Source organism: Puma concolor, chromosome D2, assembly GCF_028749965.1.
Source record: "Puma concolor isolate L17-30 chromosome D2, mPumCon1.1.hap2, whole genome shotgun sequence".
Taxonomy (NCBI): domain Eukaryota; kingdom Metazoa; phylum Chordata; class Mammalia; order Carnivora; family Felidae; genus Puma; species Puma concolor.
This window is the reverse complement of record NC_141677.1, coordinates 61,669,053-61,694,534: the sequence shown is the minus strand read 5'-3', so window position 1 is coordinate 61,694,534 and position 25,482 is coordinate 61,669,053. Positions and strand designations below refer to the sequence as shown.

Sequence of the window (25,482 nt, the reverse complement as noted above, 5' to 3'; positions counted from 1 at the left end):
TCTGGTGTATCCATTTTTTTCTTTCATGCATTATGTTTTTGGTGTCATATCTAAGTACTCTTGGGGTGCCTGGGTGGCGCAGTCGGTTAAGCGTCCGACTTCAGCCAGGTCACGATCTCGCGGTCCGGGAGTTCGAGCCCCGCGTCGGGCTCTGGGCTGATGGCTCAGAGCCTGGAGCCTGTTTCCGATTCTGTGTCTGCCTCTCTCTCTGCCCCTCCCCCGTTCATGCTCTGTCTCTCTCTGTCCCAAAAATAAATAAACGTTGAAAAAATAAAAATAAAAAAAAAATAAAATAAAATAAGTACTCTTTGCCTAATCCCAGGCCACAGAGACTTTCCTATGTTTTTTTCTAAAAAATATATTGGGGCGCCTGGGTGGCGCAGTCGGTTAAGCGTCCGACTTCAGCCAGGTCACGATCTCGCGGTCCGGGAGTTCGAGCCCCGCGTCAGGCTCTGGGCTGATGGCTCAGAGCCTGGAGCCTGTTTCCGATTCTGTGTCTCCCTCTCTCTCTGCCCCTCCCCCGTTCATGCTCTCTCTCTGTCCCAAAAATAAATAAACGTTGAAAAAAAATTTTTTTAAATATACAGGTTTATGCTTTTTGTTTTACATCTGTGATCTATTTTGCGTTAATTTTTCTACAATGTGTGATGTTTCAATGGAGGTTCTATTTTGTTTTGCATATGGATGTCCAGTTGTTCCAACAACATTTCTTGAAAAGAAATTCTTGCTCCACTGAATTGTCTTTGCACCTTTGTCAATCATTAATTGGCCTTATTTTTGTGAGTATATTCTAGGTTCTCTATTCTGTTCCACTGATCTGTGTGTCTAACTCTCTGAAAGTACACTGTCCTGATTAACTTGATTCTAAGTCTTAAAATAAGGTAGTGATCCTTCCAACTTTACTATTTTTCAATACTGCTTTCAGCATTCCGGTTCCTTTGCCTTTGCATTTCAACATAAATTTGTCTGTATTTACAAAACAAATCTTGTTGGGAATTTGATAGGAATTGCACTGAGTCTATAGATCAGTTTAGGGAGAAATTACATCTTTACTAAGTTGTGCCTACCAATTCATGGACACGGTAGTCTCTGTTTATTTATATCTTCCTAATTTCTTTCATCAGTATAGTTTTTAGCATACAAATTCTATATATGTTGTTAGATTTATATGTAAGAATTTAATTTTTATTTGGTATGTTTATAAATGATACTGTGTTTTGTTTTCAGATGTTTTAGTATTTAGAAATGGGACTGATTTTTTTGCTTTGCTTTGTTTTAAACCAGAACATGTATTATGTGACTGATCATTGAAATCCTTAAGATGAACTGGATACTGCAAAAGTTGCCCTCTTGGGCTTAGATGCCATTCTTTCACGGAATCCATGCCTGAATCTGCAGTATACAATTTTTAAGTGCCTCATTAGACCGTCCCAGTGGTATTTCATCTTTTAGCCTTGGCACTCCAGTTTTACTTTCTCTTCTGCTTGGCAGGATAGCCGTAACTGCCACAGGTTGATTTCTGAAGGTGGTAGGCCTTAGAGTCACAGCAGTGTCACAACATGTGTGTCTTATTGTAACACTTTCCAAACGATGATATCCCCTTCATCATCTCATTTCTGTGGCCAAGATCAAAGAGATGAAGTATGACTGATTTTTGTATTCTGGGACCTTACTAAACTCACTTATTAGTTTTAGGATTTTGTTGTTGTAGATTCCTTGGGGTTTTCTACATAGACAATTATGTTATCTGTAAATAGTGAGTTTTATTTCTTCCTTTCTAATAATGTACATGCCTTTTTATTTCCTTTTCTTGTCTCACTGCACTGACTGGGACTTCCAGTAGCGTGAAAATAAACATCTTTCTTTGTTGCCAATTTTAGGGTAAATGCATTCAGTGTTCCACTGTAAAGTATGACGTTAGTCATATGTTCACTACCAGGAGTGGATATTATATTTTATCAAAAGCCTCCTCTTCATCAATTGATATGATGAGTGGTTTTTCTTCTTTAGAATGTTAAGATGGTAGATTAATCGATTTTCAGATATTAAATCATCCTTGCATTCCCAGGATTAAACCTTACTTAGCCTTGGTATATTATTCTTTTAATATATCGCTAGATTTTATTTGCAAATCTTCTGCTCCATAAGGTGAAAGAGTTCACTATGGCATGAGAGGCCTGGAGCAGTCAGGAGTGATACCATATAGAAGCTTGGACAAAGTCCCATAGAGAACTCTCTGGAGGCTCTGGATGTGGCTCACATAGTATATAATCCAGTCAACGGACAAGTGATCATTAGCCTCACTACTAACAATAGCCAGGCATACAACACCCAAGCTCATCTGTCAAATTAGGTAGCTGGAATCTATAACTGCTAAAATACATTCATTCTAGCACTTCTATTGTGTGAGTCAATGCTTATGGAGACTTAGTGATAGGAAACTAGAAGAGCTGGATTTTTTTTTTTTTAAGATTTTATTTTTAGGTAATATCTACACCCATTGTGGGACTCAAACTCACAACCCGAGATCAAGAGCTGCATGCTCCACAGCCAGGTGCCCCAGAGCTAGACTTTTTAATGAGCCTACCAGGAACCTTCATTATCACCCTCACTCCCATACCCCTCCAAAAAAAAGAGAATCGTGATATATACAATTAACTTTCCCAAGAGTTTGGTCTAGGCAGAATCAGTTTTGCTCTCTAGGTTCAACTGCTGATTGCTAGGAGCATCAGAGACATTCTAACAAGAATACCCCCTGCAGCTTTTGGTGGTGGGGGGGAGGGAGGTGGGGATGGTGGGAGATTGTGCTTCTAGCAGGGCACCACTTGTAAGGTCCTTTCCTTCCTTCCTTCCTTCCTTCCTTCCTTCCTTCCTTCCTTCCTTCCTTCCTTCCTCCCTTCCTTCATCCCTCCCTCCCTTCTTTCCTTCCTCCCTCCCTCCTTCCCTCTTTCTTTCTTTCTTTCTTTCTTTCTTTCTTTCTTTCTTTCTTTCTTAATAAACACTGTTTTTTTAATGTTTGTTTATTTATTTTTAGAGAGAGGTACAGCATGAGCAGAGGAGGGGCAGAGAAAGAGAGAGACAAAGAATCCCAAGCAGGCTCCCCACCATCAACACAGAGCCCAACATAGGGCCCAAACCCACAAACTGCAAGATCATGACCTGAGCCAAAATTAAGAGCTGGATGCCTAAATGACTGAGCCATCCAGCTGCCCCAAGATATTTCTGATTATTTTTTCTTTTTAAAATTAAAAAAAAAAAAGTTTATATTTATTTTTGAAGGAGAGACAGAGTGTGAGCAGGTGAGGGGCAGAGAGAGAGGGAGACACAGAATCTGAAGCAGGCTCCAGGCTCCAAGCTGTCAGCACAGAGCCCGACACGGGGGCTTGAACCCATGAACCATGAAATCATGACCTGAGCCGAAGTCCTACACCCAAAGGACTGAGCCACCCAGATGCCCCAGGCATTTCTGATTTAAGAGGCACCTCTTTATAAACACATTAGTAAACACATTTAAAAAAAACAAAACTGGAATTTCAATTCATAATCCTGTTAAGATGTTCAGATGGTCCTCTAAAACAGTGCTTCTCAAACTGTCTGTGGTTAAGGGCCAATTTTTCCCCCTTTATATCAATCCATTGCGGATCCATTGTTTTATAAACTATAATAAAACGAACTGCTAGAGAATGAAATTTAAAAAACAAAGACATAATACAATATAAGCTCTATTTTATTATTATAACATATATAAAATTGTCAACATATATAAACTGTCAAGATGTTATAAAAGTTTCTAAGTGTTTTCCCTCAACTTCTGTACACATCCCACCATGTACCAAGCAGCAGTTTGTGAACCTAAAATGGTTTACAGATTATACTTTGAGTAAAAGTGCTCTACAAACATAAACCCTAATTTTCAACTGGCCTTTCTAGAAAATGCTCCAAATCCTAGGTATTACAGCTAAGATAGGCCCTAAAAATAATTTATGAATGAGAGATTTAAGATTTAGAAAGGTTAAGTAATTTGTACAAGGCTACAAAGCAGGTTAGTGTTGGAACCGAGACTAGAAGTTGAGGGCACTATGTAAAAACATGAACCTCTGAGCAGGATTCAAATTCTAGTTCTGCAACTTAATGGCTGTGTGATAGATACTAAATTTTCAAAGACTGTATTTTATTAGGTGTTAAAATAGGTGTTAGAGAATTAAAATAAATTATATTTAAAAACAAATAACAGCAGCTAACATTTATTGAGCATATACTATGTGTCAGGCACTGTGCTCGGTAATTTACACATATTATCTCATGTAATACATGTAAAATATGTTGTACAATGCATGGAATAAAGTGTAATGAATATAACTAAGATATTATTATTCTAGTTTTTTAGTTCTGGAGTCCCAGTCCAGGATTCTTAATACTCTAAGTTACTGTAAGTTCAGTTTATTTCTTAAGATTTAAGTAAATATCAAAAACTTCAAAGGCAGGTCTTCTATCTTTGATTACTAAAGCTTAAAAGGGATAAAAATGAAGGATAGATGCCAAGATAACTAGTAGTTATTATTTAGGTAGGGTGCAATTTGGGATAGCTCTTTTAATTTCTGAGGGTTTCAGCTTTTTCTAAGGTATGCACAGTTATCATAGAAAGGAAGAGGCTTCCCTTTTTAAACAAATGACTGAAACATTCATCCTCTTTTTAGAAGAGATAAAAATAACAATATTAATAGCAGCTACTATTTATATTACCTTGTGCCATGCCATGTGCTAAGCACCTTATATACCTTTTCTCTTCGTAATTATCCCCATTTTGAAGATGAAAATGAGACTTAGGAAGTAGATCTACTCTTCAGCTAAGACTGTACAACCAGCAAGTGGTGTAAGTAGGAATCAAATCCAGGTTCATGTGACTCCAAAATCTGTGCCCCTAGCTATTCAACTCCACTGCTTCCTATGAAGCCAGAACAGAAAAGTTTCTGGTGCTCTGCCGCCTGGCTCAGTCTGCCCTGGGAATGAGATTCAATTGTCTAGATCTTCTTCAGAAGAGTGAGAAAAGCTGCCTGAGTCCTTCAGGGGAAAGGTGCCATGATGCTGCTCATAGTAAGCAGGCTGATTAATTTCACAACCAAGGAGACATCTGATACCACTGCCAAGCGGCCAAAATTCCCGCCCTGGAAAGTTGTCAACTTCAAGGCACAAACAGTCCAGTAAACAGAGAGTGCAGATCAGGTAGAGGGGTACTCTGAAGGTGACTGGTTCATGTTCCAAGATGGGAAGGGAAAAAAAGGAATGATTACAAGGAGGGGAAATTCAACTCCCTATTGAAGAAAGAACACTTGGGATCCTTCTAGGACTAAGCCACCTGCTTCTAAAACCAAATCTGAGACCTACTTCTGGCTAGTCAGTGCTGAATAAGAACAATTACAACAAGAATTATTAAACTATTTCTGGAGAAGCTCATGAACCACTTCAACACAAAGCAAAGTGAAACCCTTTAGAGATGTCTTGGTGGTACTCTGCTCACACTCTGTTCAACAGCAGTAAGCAGGGAGCTCAACTCCATATATAATGATATTAAAACAGAGAAGTCTCAGTTTGGCCCAATAGCAATTTGAGAGTCTACAGATGTCCCCCAAGTCTCTTGTCTTTTCAGATGATGAGGTGACCTGTCCAAAAGGGAATGAATCCTGACACTGTTTTCTCTTTTTACGTGAGAGCTTGCCATCCTCTCTGATAATCTATGTCAAAGGTCTCAACAGTGGCATCAAGGGCTGCCCTTAGACAAAAGGAAACACTTTCTTATTAGCCTACAGGGGAGCCGTCACCAACCTCTCAGGAGGTTGGTGTTCTCCAGCCTGCAGTAGCCTTTTCTCATTTGGCCAGCATTGGGCTGGCACATTCCTGAGCCAAAATGCACACATAAGCTGCTTTCCCTGGTAGCGAAGCTCTTCACTCCTGAGTGACTCTTGTCAGGGGCGGTTGGGCATTCTCAATTGGATTACGCTGACAAGGAAAAAGGCCTGTGGTATATTATTTCAACACCATTTGGCTTCAGAAATGCCTGTCTCGACCCTTTTGCCCTCAGAGCCTACTTCTCCCTTCTTACTTTCTAGAGGGTCACCAGCCTGCTCCCATCCTTGCTCTTCATCCTGCAAATATTGGCTCATGTTTCTGGAGACAGAATATCGTCACTCACAAGGTGGATCATGTATAACAGACTAATAAATCAGAGCATGATATAAACAGAAGTTCATTTACCCCTCTTGATACTTCTATATCCAGAGGCACAGAACAAAATTATCTGAGCATAAAAAGCTTTTCAGTTTTTGGCTTTTCTGTTTATGCCTGCACATTCCATTTTAGGAAAAAGTGTTAGGTCCTCATATTCTACTTTTCTGACTATGCTATACCCAGGAATATTTCTTGTAAAAGACAAAGCAAGATTGGGAACAATCTACAAATGGAATTTTTGAGATACTGTAATCTCAGGAGGAAGGAGCTGTGCTCTTTGTGGTCACTAGGGGGGACATCAAGTGTAGTGGTCCAAAGCATAAACAAAACTAAACTTTGGTAAAGCCAGAAGCCTCTGGAGTATCTGCCACACCTGCCATCCCTATATTTCCAGACCTCAAATGGTCAGGTGGGGATTTAGATTTGACTTCAGGAACTGACTTGAAGGAAGACTACCAAAGGACAGCTCTCAGAGAAATGTACTACCTTCCAGACTTAAGGGTCAAACCCAGACAAGGCTTTGCAAACTGCTCTCTACAAGAGGAGAAATAAAATAAAGAAATGTGAGTCTTGGCCTATCACTAACTATGTGACCTTGGGTAAAACACTTCACTTCTTTGGGCCACAGTTTTCTCATCCACAGAGTTTTCTTAGGGAAGATGGTGGTGGCAGTAGTTTAACTGAATTCCTTAAGGCTCCTTTAGATCCCTAAAACTTAACAAAAAGCAAAGTACAGTTTGGGAGTAAGTGCACATGAATGCAGACTGTCTGTTAAGAAGGTAGCCCGGGGGAAAGCAATTCGTTTGTCTACGATCTTGACAGTAGATCCTCTTTTTTCCTTTTCTTAAACAAATGCTTAGTTTCTCAAGGCACCTTTAGATTTGGGATGGGAGAGTGGGGAGATTGTCTTTGATATTATAACTCTTTATGAGACAAAATATGATGATGGCTTGATCACTATCACATCCAGGTATAAGGTGGGTCGATGGGCCAGCTAGAAGATAATGGTACCAACCATTTACACTAAGAAAGGCAAATTATTTCTAATACTTGATCCTTTAAAAATTCTTTGGGAAGTATTCATTTTTAGGCTGATTCTAGCCCTTAATGGCCAATCCAACCTGAATAGCCAATTTAGCTTGATGCTAGAAGCTGCCACCTACCACCCTTTCAAGAATAATACTACTCCACTGTCCAGGACAACAACCTTAATTTGACTCAGACATCAGTAACAGCTACACAGATTATTAAGCTTAATTGTTATACATAGATTATTTTATCCTCCCAATAACCCTGAGAAACAGTATTACTGTTCTTATTTTACAGATAAAGAAACCAAGGCTCTAAATGGTTAAGTGACTTGCCCAAGATCACACAAAAAATGAAAGAGGCAGAATTTAGAGCCAGGTCTGTTCTGGTTTCCAAAGTCCATGCTCTTAAACACTTACTATATTCTTAAATGTTATACCATGCTATTGCTACAGGTTTACTACTAGATGTATTAACTGCATGAGTCGGATGGCAAATAAAAATTTAAAATTCAAATATCCTGGAATTGAAGTTTCTTCCCTAACTTTCCTCCTCCCTAACTGATGACTAAACACTGTTAGTTATTGATTTTAGTACCGCCACAAGAATTAAGTATCAGGTTTGCCCAGGTTCCCTCCTAATCCAAGAGGAAGAGTGAGGCCCCTTTAACAAGGCCGGCAGGGCTAAATGAGGCCCACAGGGACTGGCCTCAAACGTATTGCAGAGGCCCAAGGACAGACTGATCCATCTGTCTTACTGAGAGCAAAGTTTGATGTGTATCAACTCTATAAACACTAGTTTTCACCCTTCTAGAGGAAATTGGCACATATTGAAAGGAAAGCAATTAGATTGTAACATACAGGCAAGCCAGAGCTGCTCTGGTCCTTTACTCTGCCTTGCCATTTTCTGCATACATTGTTCAAGACCAAGCCCAAACTTAAGCAGGCAATTTGAAAGCCCAGGAGAAATTATAAAACTTGTGTTACTATACTTTAAAACAGAACAATTCACCCCAACTTTATGCAGTCATTACACTTGAAGCAACTTGTTCAATCCTAATTCCTCTCGTATTCTAGTAAAAAGTTCCAGTGTTCGATAGCAAGAAGAGAAGACAATTACAGGTTTATTATCAATTACTATCCTGTCAGGCCATTAAGAGGAGACCCTAGACGGGCCCTAAAGAGGCAGTAAAAGGAAATGAAAAAGAACTAAATTCTGAATTAACATTAGCAAAGTCTACAGATACGTAAAAGACTAAAGGGTCAAGAGCCAAAACTTCTGGAGAAGATTCAGAGAATCCCCAAAGAGTATCAATTATAGGCCTGGGAACAATCTTCCCTGCCCCTTACGTGTACAGAATCCTATTTTTCAAAATTTATGTTTATTTATTTATTTTTTTAATTTTTACTTTTTTTGAGAGACAGAGAGAGAGACAGGGCATGAGCAGGGGAGGGGCAGAGAGAGCGAGACACAGAATCCGAAGCAGGCTCCAGGCTCTGAGCTGTCAGCACAGAGCCCAACGTGGAGCTTGAACCCATGAACCACAAGATCATGACCTGAGCTGAGGTCGGATGCTCACCAACTGAGCTACCCAGGTGCCCCTATTTTAAAAAAAATTTTTTTAAGTTTATTTATTTAATTTGAGAGAGACAGAGGGAATGAGAGCAGGGGAAGGGCAGAAAGAGAGGGAGAGAGAGAGAGAATCCCAAGCAGGCTCTGCAGGGTCAGCACAGAGCCCGACTTGGGGCTCAAACTCTTGAAACTGGGAGATCATGACCTGAGCAGAAATCAAGAGTCAGACACTTAACAACTGACTAAGCCACCTAGGCACCCCCAGAATCCTATTTATTCACTTTTTTCTAACAGCTGAAAATGGTTTCTACAGCAGCAGATCATAAATTCTTAGGACATTAAGACTAAGGAATCTTATTCTGCCTCAGCCACTCTTTGCACTATTGGGTTCATCAAGAATTTGATGATAAGGTACATTTCCCATTTTACAGATGGGGAAAACAAAGGCATCAAAAATGTAACCCATTTTTGATGTAACAAAAATGTAACCCTGGCCCCCATAAGGGCCAGGACAAGTGTTCTAACCGCTTGCCATTGCTGTCTCTAAAGACATGTCTGTGAGCTGGAGAATGAACAAGAACATTTTTGGAAACAGCAGTACTCTGAGAAGTCATGTTATTTGCTCTGAAAGGTGCCCAGGGAAACTTTTAGACAGCTGAATCTGGAGGAGCAATCCTAAAAGTGTTGGGAAACAACCATATTCAGAATACATGCAACAGAACCCGAGTTCAGCCAACACCTGTTTCCCCAACAATATCTGTCTATCTGTCTCTTATTTTATCCCAACTGCACACAATACAAAAGCTGCATTATTCTGGTAAAGTTGCATACCAGCCCAGAGCACACAGTTAATGTTTTTTACAGCCCACATGCCTTCTTGTGATGGATGGCCATTTTATAATGAAATACTTTATGCTCAATCAACTAACTTACAAATAATAAGTGTTCCATTACATGCCATTAAAAATAAACCCAAAATCAGGAAGACTCCAAAAGAAATAAGAACAAGAGGACAAGGGTGATTCCTGGAAAGAGAGGAGGGACCCAAGTGTGAATCCTCTGTAACTCTTTCAGGACTAAAGAGGTACAGTCCTAAGGAGAATTTGGTCTAAAAAAGGCATTGATTTCAACAAATGATGTTAGAACAACTGGACATCTATATAACAACAACAACAACAAAAAAGAACCTCCAATGAAACGTCACACAGTGTAGAAAAATTAACTCAAACAGATCACAGATGTAAACAAAAAGCATAAACCTGTATATTTTTTAGAAGAAAACATAGGAAAGTCTCTGTGGCCTGGGATTAGGCAAAGAGTACTTAGATATGACACCAAAAACACAATGCATGAAAGAAAAAAATGAATACACCAGACTAACTAAAAATGCCTGCTCTATGAGAGATACCATTAAGAGATTGAAAAGACAAGCTACAGTCTCGGAGAAAACATTTGTAAATCACTGTATTGTCAATAAAGGACTTGAGTCCAGAATTAATAAAGAAGTCTGTAAACTCAACAGTAAGGGGGCTCCCGGGTAGCTCAGTTGGTTAAACGTCTGATCTTGGGGCTCATGAGTTTGAGCCCCCATCAGCTCTGTGCTGATGGTGCAGAGCCTGCTTGGGAGTCTCTCCATCCCTCTCTCTGCCCCTCCCCCACCGGTGCTGCCTCTGTTTCTCTCTCTCAAAATAGATAAATAAAACTTAGAAGAAAAAAAAAAGAAGTTTCTAAACTCAACAGTAAGGGGTCTCCTGGGTGGTTCAGTTGGTTAAGCATCTGACTCTTGATTTCAGCTCAGGTCATGATCTTGGGGTTTGTGAGTTTGAGCCCCGTATCAGGCTCTGCGTTGATGGTGCGGAGCCTGCTTGGGATTCTCTCTCCCTCTCTCCCTCTCTCTCTCAAAATAAATAAATAAACTTAAAAAAAAAATTCAACAGTAAGAAAACAAATAATTCATTTTTTTTTTTTTTTAATTTTTTTTTTTTCAACGTTTATTTATTTTTGGGACAGAGAGAGACAGAGCATGAACGGGGGAGGGGCAGAGAGAGAGGGAGACACAGAATCGGAAACAGGCTCCAGGCTCTGAGCCATCAGCCCAGAGCCTGACGCGGGGCTCGAACTCACGGACCGCGAGATCGTGACCTGGCTGAAGTCGGACGCTTAACCGACTGCGCCACCCAGGCGCCCCACAAATAATTCATTTTAAAAAATGGGCTAAAGACTTGAACACACATGTCCACCAAAAAGGATACATGGATGGCAAATAACCACATGAAAAAAGAGGTTCAGTGTCACTAGCCATTAGGGAAATGCAAATGTAAACCACATGGAGATACCACTACCTACCTACTAGGATGGCTTAAGTAAAAATACTGAAAATACCAAGTACAGGAGAGGATGGGCAGAGACCAGAATTCTCACTGCTGGTGGGAATGCAAAGTCACACAGAGACTGGAAAACAGTTTGGCAGTTTCTTATAAAGCTGAACATACATTTACCCTTTGACCCAGAGATCCCACTCCTGGGTGTTTATCCTAGAGAAATGCAAACCAACGTTCTTCACACAAAAACCTGTATGTGAATGTGTATAGCAGCTTTACTCAAAATCGCCTCAAACTGGAGAAGCCAAATAAATGTCCTTCAACTAGTGAATGGATAGGATAAACAAACTGTGGTACATACATGCAATGGAATACCACTCAACATTAAAAAGGGAACAAACTATTGATCTGTGCAACAGTTTAGATGAATCTCAGACGCATCATGCTGAGTGAAAGAAGCCAGTCTCAGAAGTAACACACTGTATGACTTCATTTTATGACCTTCTTGATAAAACCACAGTGTGGGGGAATACATCCATGGTTGTTGAGAAGGGTTGGGGTGGCAAGGAAGTTTTGACTATAAAGAGATAAGACAGAGTTTTCTGGGGCAATGAAACTCTTTTGAATCCTGATTGTCACAGTGGTTACAGGGATCTACGTGTGTCTTAAAATTCATACAACTATACACTAAAAAAAGTCAATTTTACTATGATAACGAAAAGAAAAATATCTACAGAAAGAATTGTAGTCTATGAATTTCAGCTTACTTCATACGCAGAATGGCAACCACGTGATGCAGCCCAACAGCAGACCCTGCATTCCAAGAGTGAGGTCTGAAGATATCCAGATTAGGTGTAAAGGAATGGCCACCTGTGAAGGTGGACCTAAATTCAGAAATGTCCTTTCCCCTCAAGGATTTGTGGAAACGCTAGACTAGCATGGGGAGCTTATTTCTTCTCTCCATGGACTCTTCTAACCAATATTAGAAAAGATTTAAAATTGGAACCTATTCTTTCAAATTCTTCAGTTGAAGCAGCCCTGTAATGATAGATTACACTTCTGTCAACTTTGACTCCACTGAACATGGTTAGAGAAACTACAGTTTTGGTATAATACGTGCCTGCACCCTAGCATTCAATTTCTTGCTTTAACCTTTGAGAATTAGTTCCCCAAGGCCTAGGTAAGATAAAGGCAGTAAAAATATAGAGAAATACTTTACCAGGGAATAATTTATCTCCCATAATATTTGACACACAGGATACTAAATCCTACCTGGCTAAAGGCCCTTGGCAAAATTAACATCACTAAGGGAAGTGCTGACTTCTACTGCACATAGCCTCAAGGAAAAGAGTGGGGGGTTAATAAGCAAGGATAAGGAAGGGCGTTCATCTAGCACACAGACTCACGTATGTTCAAGAAGCACTTGGGACACTAAAGGCCCCTCTCCTACATAAACATGTACATCTACCTGCTTCAAATATATCAAGTCACAGTATATACACTATTATGTAGCCATGTCCCGCAAAAGTCTCTAATCCAGCATCCATTAGATTAGGTCTGAATTCTGCTGGCCGAGCCTCAGCCTCTCAGGGGGCTGGCATCAAATAGGGAGGCTGGAGTAGGGTTTCAAACACCTGTTTCAACTTTTTAAGTGTCTGATTCAGCCACTGTTCTCTGGCAGCAGGGACCCTGATGATGTGGGTTCTCTTCTCCTGCCAAATCCTTAACTTAAAGAGCCTAGCTCCTCAGGGGAGAAAAAAGATAGACTGGGTGTTACAGCCACTTTGAAAAACTAATTCTTTTAAAGTTAAACACACATCTACTCTATGATTCAGTAACTTCACTCTTAAGTATTTACCCAAGAGAAACTAAAACATACATTCACAAAAACACTTGTATATGAATGTTTATAGCAGCCTATTCATAATGGACAAAAACTGAAACAATCCAAATGTCCTTTAGTAAGAGAATGGATAAATATTCTGTGGTTTATCCATACAATTGAAAACTACTCAGTAAAACAAAAAACAAACAAAACAAAGATCAAAACAAACAAAAAACTAGTGAGACATGCAATTAGAGGGATGAATCCCAATGTGCTAAGTGAAAAGAAGCTAGATATAAAAGAGTATATCCTGTATGATTCCAACTATATTAAATCCAAAAACAAAACTGATCTATGATAACAGGGCACAGAAAGTGGTTTTGTGTGTATGTATGTGTCGGGGGTAATTTAAAGGGGGCATGAGGAAACTTTCTAGGGTAATGTTAATGGTTTTTTTTTTTTTTTTTTTTTTTGGTATGGTGGTTACAGTGGGTTTATATAAATATCAAAATTTATCAACTAAACACCTAAGATCTGTATATTGTATTGTATATTAATTATACTTCAATTTTAAAAAGGGACAGAGCTGGGAATTTGGGGTAAGCCTCTCCTACTGAGCATTATTTGGAAGAATGAAGATACAGAACAAACTTGGTTCCCAACTCACCATTCTGGGAGCAGAGGCTCAACAGCCAGCTGAGCTGCCACCTCAGTGCCCTTTGGGCAACCTTTGGGGAAAGAAGACATTTTCAGGTGGTAACTGACATACCCTCAGGGGCCCTGTGCTTCCCGAAGGAGTGTCACTGAAATGTCTTCAACAGTGTTTACTTCCCCATTGCTAAAAGTATAATCAGAGTTCCAATTTAGAAGAAAGTTCACATACAACAAAAGCTATGCCCTTAGTAATTACAACTCAAGTCTTCAAAAAAATTAAATTATAACCAGACTAACAGACAAGTAGGTCAGCACTCTAGTTTCAGAACCACCACTACTGTGTCAAGAGGCCTTGCATAAGACATGGCCTCTAAGCCACAGTGCTCTGTACAATGGACTAGAAGGCTTCTATGTTTCAATTTTAACTCTATCAAGGTATGATTTTATAACTCTTCTAAGTTCATGCAGCCTTCAGGATCAGATGGGATTCTCAGCATTGTTACATAGACTCATTCTTTCACCTTAATGAGGATCTCCAGAGAGATCCTGTGTTATCATGTGAAATGATGTCTCCTTTCTAACACAAGAAAGAGTTAGAGAGAAAAGCAACAAATCTATGATGTGAGAAGCTGCTTAAACAGCAAACCCAAAGTGGGCATAGGATAAAAGAAGAGTAAATATCCTCAAAATCCAGTAGGAAGATTGGAGAAAAAATAAACAAACAAATGTATGTTGAGTGCCTACTATGTGCAAGGTATGCAATGTACTAGTGGGCACCTTGCACACATTTCATAAGTCCTCACAAGAACCCTATTAGAAAGTTTTTATCTCCATTTTACAGATTAAAAAATAGGAGGTTCAAATAGGTCAAGTAACTGCCCAAGACCACCCAATGGTAGAGATGGGATCTGAACCCAGGTCTATCCAACTCCAAAGTTTATGCTTTTTTCCACAACCATCTGGCAGGAAGTAAGCTGGAGACCCTAGATCTTCAAGGGGGTCTGTAAATCCTAGCATTTTCTCCTTGCAAATAGCTCATTTCATCTATCTTGGGTAGCCCTTGACACTACACTGAAAAAAGGGTTAAACCTACAGTTAAGAAGAGGAAATTCCCTGGAAAATTGAAACACATGCTGTGGCTCTGACTAAATTTCACACCCGTTCTGTTGAGCAACATCCATAGTGTGTGAGAAAAGATTCCTCCCCCCACCCACCCCCCTACCCATACCCCTATCTTTTATGCATTCCATCACCTGCTGCCTTCCTTCAGACCAAGCTAAGGGGGAGGAAGGGAGGAGGACTATACATCTTTGCTTGGTGCATATTTAAGCCCAAGTTAGTAAACCCAGGGTGGGAAGAAGTACTATGTGAAAAAAAAAGAAAAGGAATAACATTTTATTTTATTTCTACTTGAACCAGCATAGGAGAGAGCTCTTGTGACAAGCCATGATGAGAGAAAGGGTTAGACTGGTGCTGGGGAGGAAAGGGGGAGGCTATCCTTCCTGGAGAGTAGGCAGATTCGGAGAACAAGTACAATTTACACCTGTCCCCTTGTCTGGCATTCCATGATCAAGTGAACTCTGTATTTCTGTCCATGAGAGTTATGCCTCACCAAAGAGAACAAATGGGAAGGTGGAAACATTTTTGTTTTTCCTCTGCTACCCTGTTCAACCAGATCCCTCCTTACAATAATAAATATAGTTATTTGGTACTGGAAGTTGACTAGACAAAAGATGGCTGTGGGAAACTAAGAGTTTAGAGTAGCTACTTAGTCTAAAAGAGGGAATTAACAAAGAAGGTAGGAACAAATTCCATTATGATAATTAGTCTTCAAAAACAGTCCCATACAGGGGTGCCTGAGTGCTCAGTTGGTTGAGCATCCGACTCGGTTTTGGTTCAGGTCATGATCTCATAGTTTCGTGGGTTCAAGCCCTACATCGGGCTCTGTGCTGCCAGCACAGGGTCTGCTTGGGATTTCAGTCTCCCTCTCTCTCTTCCCCTCCCCTACTTGCACTGTCTCTGTCTCTCTCAAATTAAACAAATAAACTTAAAAAAACAACAACAACAGTCCCATACCAACCCCTCACATGCCCATCCTCCAATCAAGAAGTAGAACTGGGGCACCTGGGAGGCTCAGTCAGTTAAGCATCTGACTTCAGATTAGGTCATGTTCTCGTGGTTCATGGGTTTAAGCCCTGCACTGGGTTCTCTACTGTCAGTGCAGAGCCTGCTTTGGATTTTCTTTTCTTTTCCTTTTTTTTTAAATTTTTTTTTTTCAACATTTATTTATTTTTTGGGACAGAGAGAGACAGAGTATGAACGGGGGAGGGGCAGAGAGAGAGGGAGACACAGAATCGGAAACAGGCTCCAGGCTCTGAGCCATCAGCCCAGAGCCCGACACGGGGCTCGAACTCACGGACCGCGAGATCGTGACCTGGCTGAAGTCAGACGCTCAACCGACTGCGCCATCCAGGCGCCCCTCTTTTTTTTTTTTTTTTAATGTTTATTTATTTTTGACAGAGAGAGAGAGACAGAGCATGAGCGGGGGAGGGGCACAGAGAGAGGGAGACACAGAATCCGAAGCAGACTCCAGGCTCTGAGCTGTCAGCACAGAGCCCAACACGGGGCTCGAACCCACAGACCATGAGATCATGAACTGAGCTGAAGTCAGATGGTCAACTGACTGAGCCACCCAGGCGCCCCTGCTTTGGATTTTCTATCTCCCCCTCTCTCTGGCCCTCTCCCACTCTCATGTAGGCTCTTCCTCTCTCTCCCCAAAATAAATAAACATTTTTTAAAAAGGTGGCAATAAAGATATTAAGGGGGAAAAAAAAAGAGGTAGAGCTTATGTCTGCTCCCCTTGAATCTGTTCTGTGAGTGCTTTGACAGATACAGTGTAGACAAAATGGCAATCTGAGACTTCCACATCTAGGCACTAAAATGGCCACACCCAGGCACTAAAATGGCCCTGAAGCTTCCATTTCTTCCATTTTGGAGATCTGAACTGTCATGTACAAAGTATAAGCTACCCTGTGGGAGAGACAGGTCATGAGGAAAAGCCCTAGAGACTGGAGCATCACGTCAAAAGAAGCCACATGGTGCCAGACATCCAAGCAACAGCCACAGCTGACTTTAACCACAGAAGATACTCCGAGTGAGACTATTAGAAGAACTGCCCAGCTGAGCCCTAGTCGACCCATGGAATTTTGAGATACAATAAAATGGTTGTTATTTTAAGCCACAAAGGTTTGGAGTGGTTTGTTATACAGCAATAGATAACTGAAACAGCTGGCTTTTGTTAAAAATGAAGCTAGTAGTTCTTTTGTCCTGGCTGGGCAAGTAACATAAACTCTATTGCAGGAATACAGGAAAACCTATCCAATTTTAGTTAAAATAAAAGGAATTTATAATGGGGGCAGGGGAAGAGTCCCATTCCCATTAGCAACTGAAAATAATACCTAAGAATAAACTTAAGAAATTTATGGGACAAAATGGGGGAAATTTGACTAGAGTCACAAAAGAAGTCTTGAACAAATGAAGAAGCCATAGCATGTTCCTGGTTTGGAAAGCCAAATATATTATAAAGATGCCAATTCTCTCCATATTAAGTTATGTTTTTGAATCAAATCAAATCAAATGGGAGTTTTTAAAAGAACTTAAATGACTTGGTATATGAAAGAACAACCAGACGAGGATAGCCAGAATATTTTTTAAAATAACTAATGACAGGGGCGCCTGGATGGCTCAGTCAGTTAGGCGTCCAACTCTTGATTTTCAGCTCAGGTCATGATCTCACAGTTCATGGGTTCGAGCCCCACATTGGCTCCGTACTGACAGTGAGGAGCCTGCTTGGTATTCTCTCTCCCTCTTCTCTCTCTCTGACTCTCCCTGCTTCTGTTCTCCCTCTCAAAAATAAATAAACTTGGGGCGCCTGGGTGGCTCAGTCGGTTGAGTGGCCGACTGCGGCTTAGGTCATGATCTCGCAGTTGACGAGTTTGAGCCCCATGTCAGGCTCTGTGCTGACAGCTCAGAGCCTGGAGCCTGCTTCCAATTCTGTGTCTGCCCCTCCCCTGCTCATGCTCTGTCTCTCTCTGTCTCAAAAATAAAGACAAACATTAAAAAAAATTTTTTTTTAGTAAATAAACTTAAAAAAAGAAAAGCAAAATAACTAATGACAAAATTTGCAATACCATTTAAAAATGTATAATAAAGCTATAACAAGTTTATTACCAGCAAAAGAACAAGTAGGACAATATACAATATATTATATATGATAAAAGAATATTTGATAAATAGTCCTATAACACATGGTTAATTATTACAGAGTAAAACTTAAATTCCTATTTCATTCCACTTGATAAAATAAATTCTATTTGATTAAAGGAAGATACTAATTCACTAAACAAATATCTATAAGCACCAACTCTGTGCCAGTCACTGGAGTAGGTAATAGGTGAACAGGGCAATGCAATCCCTGACCCCACTGAATTTCCTGTGTAGTGGAAGAGAAAGACATTATGCAAGGGCTCACACAAGTATTATGAAGAAGTCTAAGATGCTAAGAGTGTTCAAAAGTTAAATATAAAAACTGAAATATAGAGTACGTAGAATAAAGTGACTTGAGGTGAAGAGAAAGTACTGAACGAGATTCACCAACATATTCTTAGCAGAAGGAAACGGAAACAGATCTGAAAAGGCTGAATAAACCAAGTGCCTTTAAAGAGAAGCACCAATGAGAAACAAGCTCTGAAATGAGAGGACGAAATTGAAGATAAGAAAATAGAAGGACCAGTTCAGAGAACAGGAAAAAAAATGGAAGAAGGGGAAATCACTGAAGAATACGAGATCATCCCCTAAAATCAATTAATATGATTTTCTAGACCAAAAAGACCCTCCCTAAGAACCTACCACAATGAATAAAAAGAGACCTACACTAAGTGTTTTAGAACACTGGGAACAAAGAGATTGAAAAAAAATATGTCTAGTTCAAACACAAAAGACTAAGAATCAATATGGCACCAGACTACTCAAGATCAACACTGGAAATGAGAAGACAAAGAAGCAAAGCCATCACATTCTAAATGAAAATAATTTCCAAACTAGATTTTTTTTTAAGTTTATTTATTTTGAGAGAGAATGTGCAAGTAGAGGAGGGGCAGGGTGAGAGGGAGAGAGAGAATCCCAAGCAGGCTCCACACTGTCAGTACAGAGCCTGACCAGGGCTGGATCCCAAAAACCATGAGATCCTGACCTGAGCTGAAATCAAGAGCTGGACGCTTAACCGACTGAGCCACCCAGATGCCCCTCCAAACTAGAATTCTACATTCTGTCAAGTCTTCAACGTAGTGTCAGTATAGAATAAAAATAGTTACAAATCTGCAGGGTCTAAAAAAATTACATCCCAGGTATCCTTTCTCAGGATCCTTTGGAGAGTGTTTTTGTTTTTGTTTTTAAACCAAAATAAGAGAGTAAACAAGGAAAAGGTGGACACAGAATCCAGGAAAATGGAGTCTAGAGAAAAGTGGAGGGAAGTTCCAGAGTTCTGCCTGATGCCTAGAGAGCAACAATGCAGAATGGAAGATGAGAGGATGGAGACTCTGAGAAGTGTGCCTCCAGGAAGAGAGAAAATGGAATAGTAGAGCTGTGTGTTTGGTCACGTGGGAAAACAGTATTCGGAGAGTTTTAAGAAATGTATCGTAGAGCTGGGGAAGAAATAGTGATAGTAACAAAACTGAGCATTTTAAAAAAATGTGTATTTATTTTTGAGGGCAAGAGAGAGAGCATGAGTGGGGAAGGGCCAGAGATAGAGCACGACAGAGGATCTAAAGTAGGCTCTGTGCTGACAGCAGAGAGCCCAACACGGGCCTCAAACTCAAGAACCATGAGATCATGACCTGAGCCAAAGTCAGACGCTTGAGCAACTGAGCCACCCGGGCACCCCAGCATAGATATTTTTTTCCCTCAGCATATTTTTTGAATAGGGAGAAATACTTGACTGGGTAGTGCATAATACTTAATATCTTAATAAAGTAAAGACTGAATACTGGTTCAACCAATTGGAGAGACAACAATATTGGGAGGATAGAGGGAAGGAAAATGTAAATATGAAGTACTACAAAAGTGGTCTCTCTACATCTACGAGTAAGAAATCAATAGATGCTCTTCAAATGTAAAAATTTTATTTTAAAGAAAGGTGGTATAAGCATATTATTTAGAAATATAAAAGTAAATATCTAAACAAATAGCTAAAAGAGTTTAGGGAGGGACTGTAAAAGCTGAGTGTGAGGGCAGCACTGGTTACAGGCATTCAGCACTATTTGACTTTTTAAAACTATATATTACCTCAATGTTAGTAAAAATAATAACAAGAATCTATCATTAGGAAATAAAATAATAGGCAAAGAATTCTGTACATTTATATTACATCACTTATAATATTGAAAACTGGAAATAATCGAAGTAACCAATGATAGGAAACCATTTAAATGAACTTTGAAACATTCATACAATGAATATCATTAGATCTTGTTTTCTAAGAGTGTGCAATGACATGGGGAAATGCCCATAATATGAAAAAACAAAAAAGAGGCAAAAAAACATAAAATACGATCCTAAGTTTGCTGAAGGGTATTATTTTGTGTGTGTGTGTGTGTGTGTGTGTGTGTGTGTACACATACATAAAAAGAGATAAAATAATAGTTATTTATAAATGATTAGACTATAGACGGTTTTTATTTCCATATTTTACACTCTTTTAATATGTTTTAAGTTTATTTATTGAGGGGGGGAGGGAGAGAGAGAGAGGAAGAGAGAGAGAATCCCAAACAGGCTCCGTGTTCAACACAGAGCCTGACATGGAGCCTGATCCCATGACCACAAGATCATGATCTGAGAGGATATCAAGAGTCAGATGCTTAACTGACTGAGCCACCTAGGTGCCCCTTAATATGTTTAAAAGCTAGTCGGAAGAAAGGGAGAATTAGGCAGCCTAACTCACAGAGTGTGATGCAATATTACTACTCAGTTTTAGTAAAACCCACCCAAAACAATATGAATACTGATTTTGTTGTTCACAAACAGCTGAGAATGATTTTTTTTACTGTAATATTCTCTCCGTTTTTAGAAAATTAATCATAAAAACTTTGCACTTGTAAGATCACTGAAATAATATTGGCCTTTCTAGATTAAACCCCTCATCTTCTCCTTCAACAAATACTATTTTATACGTCCTGTGGGGCCTGGCCCTATGCTAGACCTTGGAGCTACAAAGATAATAACCAAAGTTCTTGCTTACGGACTATAGACTACACTAGCTTGTATGATCATGGTCAAACATCAAATTTGCGGGGAGGGGTCTTAACTTTCTCATTTTTCTGTCTATCTATGGAACTGGAAATGACTATACAGCTCTGAAATTAATGACTATGATCTCTAATTGTCAGGCATGCCAAGTGTTCCTACTTGTTAATGAGGGCACAGTTTTAGATCTGTAGCTCACATAGCTACATGAATGTGGTTCTGTTCCTAAAGCTTGTTGAAGAGTTGCTAATACTGGGATAATATGAAGTATGAAGAAAGGAGAAGGGGAAGACGACAACTAAAATTACCAAGAAATATAAGCAGGCCATGTCCTCACCTAAACTATACTCAAAAACTAGAAAGTAGAACTTCTCACAAACATGATCTAAACATAGAAGTAACTGACAAAAGACTATTGTCCTCATTTGGATATGAACTGGCATGTTACTTTGAAAAAAGTAGATAAACTGAATGACAAAGAAAAGTGAAGAGTATAAGCAATGAAGAGGATTACCACTGCCCATCTTGCAATAAAACTAGTACTATTTGCCCTCATGATGTGTCAAGATCCCTATTCTGAGTTAGTTCTTATCTACTGGTTCAGGGTACACATGTCTCTGCTTTGATGGCAGTAGTGAAACCAAGGTCTGGCTCTCTACTCACTTTTTCAATTTCAGCAAAGATAAGTATACTTGATTTCTTGCTACCAGAATTAACCTCACCCTTCGTGGTACGTCCAGGGTGCTGTTGCTTTAGTATAGCATATATACTGGTTTATGGAATAGCTAACCATAGTTTGTAACCTGGCAGAAAGGGACAAGGCTTCTTTGCTTTTGTGTTAACCAGAAGACCTACTACAGGGCCATGTAGTATTCAACACAGTAGTATTCAACCAATGTTTTTGAGTTAGTTAAAAAAAGGTCACAGGGAAGTACTAAAGAAATCCACACTCTAATCTTCCTATCAAAGATTTCTTGTCATTTCCAGGAAAAACTGGTAAAAAGTAATGTTTACAAGGAATAGGGCAGCACCTGAACAGAACGTCCCCCCATATGTAACCAGTGGCCAATGGCCAAGAGTGAGAGTTTATAGAGAAGTAACATCTCTAAGAACAGCCTGCCAATAGTGATGGAAAGCAGCCTAAACTTTGAGGTGGCTGTATTGGGAGAGGAGAGGAAACGGAGGAGAGGCCATTTTGTGCTCTTTGGGGAAAATGTTAATGAGAGGTTTCACAAATGTCAGACTTGCCTGATTAAACGAAGCCAGCTAGGTAGATGTTTTTCATATTAATGCCATCTCTGCTAAAAGAGCAAAGAGGGGGAATAAAAGGAGGTTTGAGAAAGGAAAATGATAAACCTCAATTATTTACAAAAGAAATTATGCTTCTGCTAGCTTGGGCAAGGATATCAAAGAACAGAACTGTTATCTGGAAGGCTTGGCTGCTCTATCTCCTTGCCCCTTTCAAAAAGAAAAATTTAAGCATTGAAACCAGAAGAGGAGATAGACCAGCATGCCTAGTGCCCTGCCTAGGATGTCTACTGATTAAGAACTCAAAGAATCTAAGCAAGTTAAGTCATAGAGAAAGTTCTATTTGAATACTCTTAAAACTTAATGGAAGAAAAAGTATAGGAGGAAAGTCATTCAAATATAATTGATATGTTCAAGGGATTTCTTCCTCCTTAGTTTGGACCTATGTCTTTAGAGTTTTTGTAGTTTCTGCCACTTAAATTAAAAACTAGGGGTGGGCAAATGCTGTTGATTAGAGAGCTCAGCCTCCTTTTGCCCTTGTTTCTCCCCAGTCCAGCCCGCAATTGTGTCCCAATCAGCCAGCATTAATACAGATACACAGAGGTATTTATATGCTGCTGATTCCGCCTGGCTGTATTCAGACTCGATCTCCATGTGTATTTAATAAATCACACTAGTTAGGTGGACAGGATTAGTTCCAAGTCACCTAATGACTATATCATGAACTGCAGCATTAAAGGGATTAATATTAATCTGAGCCGTTGCTGTTCAGTGGGAAAGGCCAGTCTGTTTTCCAACAGGAGCTCTAGCAGGCAAGAAATCCTCAACAAGACCAGAAAGATTAATGAGGGCTTCTACATTCTGCCTGCAAATCTTCACCTACCAGGGTGTGGGGTGGTGAATCCCAGCCCAGACAAGATCATAAATAACCCACAATATCACAAGTATTTGGGGCAGCTGAGCAAGCCCCAGCAAGGGAGGGCCAGCTAGCCCTCTCCATCTTCTCCTCCTGTAACCCACACCACCGAGGTGGCACAAGAATTTTACAGGCCCACACAGCAGCCGGTTTTGTTTTCTTTCACATAAGGGCCCACACCTCGTAAATCACTTTCTTATTCAGGAAAAGAAGAGTACTAACTAACTGCAATGTGGACTTGTGTGTACACAGAACACGAAGCTTCTTGTTGTAGTGTCACTTCCCTTAAGTTGGGAAAATAACTTGCCCTCCACAATACAAGGAGCCTGCTTTCAAGTCATGTAATCTTTCCATTGCCCAGAGGCACAATTCCTCTTCATGAGCACCCACAGTATGCTACCCTTGCACAGGCCTCTGAAGTGCACATTCAGAACTACTTTCTTGGTCTTGCCAAAATGAGCACTCAGTAAGAACAACTATATCCACAAGACACCACAGAAACAAGGTTTCCTTGCACCTTGGTCCTAATTTCACCATCAGGAGACCACCAACATGAGCCTAACCAAGCCTTAGATCTCCACAGGACAAGGTGCATCTTTGCTTTGCTTGGCTTGGAAAGCAAACTAACGGTGCCAGTGTGAGATGCAGAGAGAGAATGCAACAGGCCACAATTAAACTCAATTTATTGGATATCTGTTTCTTCCTCAGTGACTCTGCAGGGATCTGAGGAAAACACCTGGAGCGGAGTTTCATGAGCAGAGTTGTTTGTGCTAGAGAAACCAAACTGAAACAGCTGCTTCTACCTTGCAGCATCTCAGTTTCATACTTTGGAACACCAAAAGTATGGGTTCACTCCAACTGAAGACTCTTTAACACAGACAACAGTGGATCGGCTGCCAAGACTCCCATGGAATGGATGAGAATGCCAGCTAGAACAGTTAGGCCCCCACCAACAGAGGTTATCGAACTAAAAACTAAACTTCACTAGCATTAAAACATAAGTGAACCGAGGGCCTGGTGCCAGGTTATCTGAAGTTTCTAAATGCTTGCTAAGCTACCAAAGCATAGGCCTGCCTGGCTGCAGCTAAGAAGAGACCCTTTAAGTGCATCATACTTCAACCTCTCAGCCGAGTGAGGGCAGAAAGAAATTTAACATTTTCTGTTTGTAAACATTCCATCACCCTTATAGGAGGGATGTCTAAAAGTGGGGCCCATTCAAGCTCTTCACTCACAGAACACTGGATCTCTCTTTTTCAGTTAAGATGCAAGGGAAGAAAACCCTCTTATTAGTGGGGGAAATGCCTTGATAAACTAGAGAACCTGTTAGCTCTTAGTTCCACTGGAGTGGAACTTCAGGGAAATTCACAGAACACAGGAATGACTGACTCTATAGCCAACAAAGGCAGTTCACCTGGGTGGGGACAGAAGAAAATTAGGCCCATATCCACAATTCATGTTTTCCTGACAGGCAGGCTAGTTAAGCATGAAGTTCCCACGGGATTGATGGACCTAAGTGACAAAGGCTTTCTCATCACCCTTACCAAACCAATGAATACTCAGAAGCTACAATCAGACATCTAAGTCTCATCCTCCACAAGACAGACAAACAGGAATAGCAGCATGTGATCATCCTGGAGAGAAAGATGGGTACACACAGCAACTTTTCTTGATAGCTGCAAAAGGCTCAAGTCTCTCTCCACCTACATCCCGTGTACTGTTCACTCACTTTCTCCTCCCCTGCAGCGTCTCTCCTGGTTCTGAGATAACCACCAAACGCATAGGCTCCAAAGCCCTTTCTTCACAGACAAGTTAGCCCAATTTAAGGCTCAATCAAGCCAGTGGCTTCAGGACAACTAAGGCCTTAATCAGAAATGTTTCCACACTAAGATCATGTGCATACACCACAGCAATCTGCTTAGAGCTTCAGCCTCAATACAGAAAGGAAATATTTATAGTTCTTAAAACCTCCTCTGTCTCTTGCCAGGCATTCCTGTACTTCTAACAAATAAGTCCTCAAACCATCAAAAGAAAGGTGCTCCCCAGACATGAGGAACCTGTGTTACCTAAGTTTATGGGAAGGGGATTTCTGCAAGTGGCAGTAAACATTCTTTCCTCAAAGCACTCTCTAAAGGAGAGTGCCCTGCACACTGCTGAGTCCCCAGGCCATGATGTACACAGGAACAGGGCCATCCAGCGAGATGCATCAGGCTCCAGGAATGCTGAAGTCTACATATTTGCCATTCAACACCAAAATGGCTTTTCAAGTTCAATCAGCTATAAATGTTGCTTTGTTTTAATTTTCCACTGAACTTCCTGGAACCTATTATCCAACTGTCAGGGATGTATATTTAGCAAGAGCAACATGGCCTCTTTGCCGCTGCCCCACTGCTCAT

The 25,482-nt window shown here is 40.3% G+C and overlaps 1 protein-coding gene and 1 pseudogene across 14 annotated transcripts in view; both read right to left on the bottom strand.

Annotated features, from left to right (window-relative positions):
- GBF1 (golgi brefeldin A resistant guanine nucleotide exchange factor 1) overlaps window positions 1-25,482 on the bottom strand; it is a 121,301-nt gene that overhangs the window by 36,534 nt on the left and 59,285 nt on the right. The gene's annotated exons all lie outside the window — the stretch shown is intronic.
- On the bottom strand, window positions 584-10,766 carry LOC147576133 (large ribosomal subunit protein eL37-like; annotated as a pseudogene).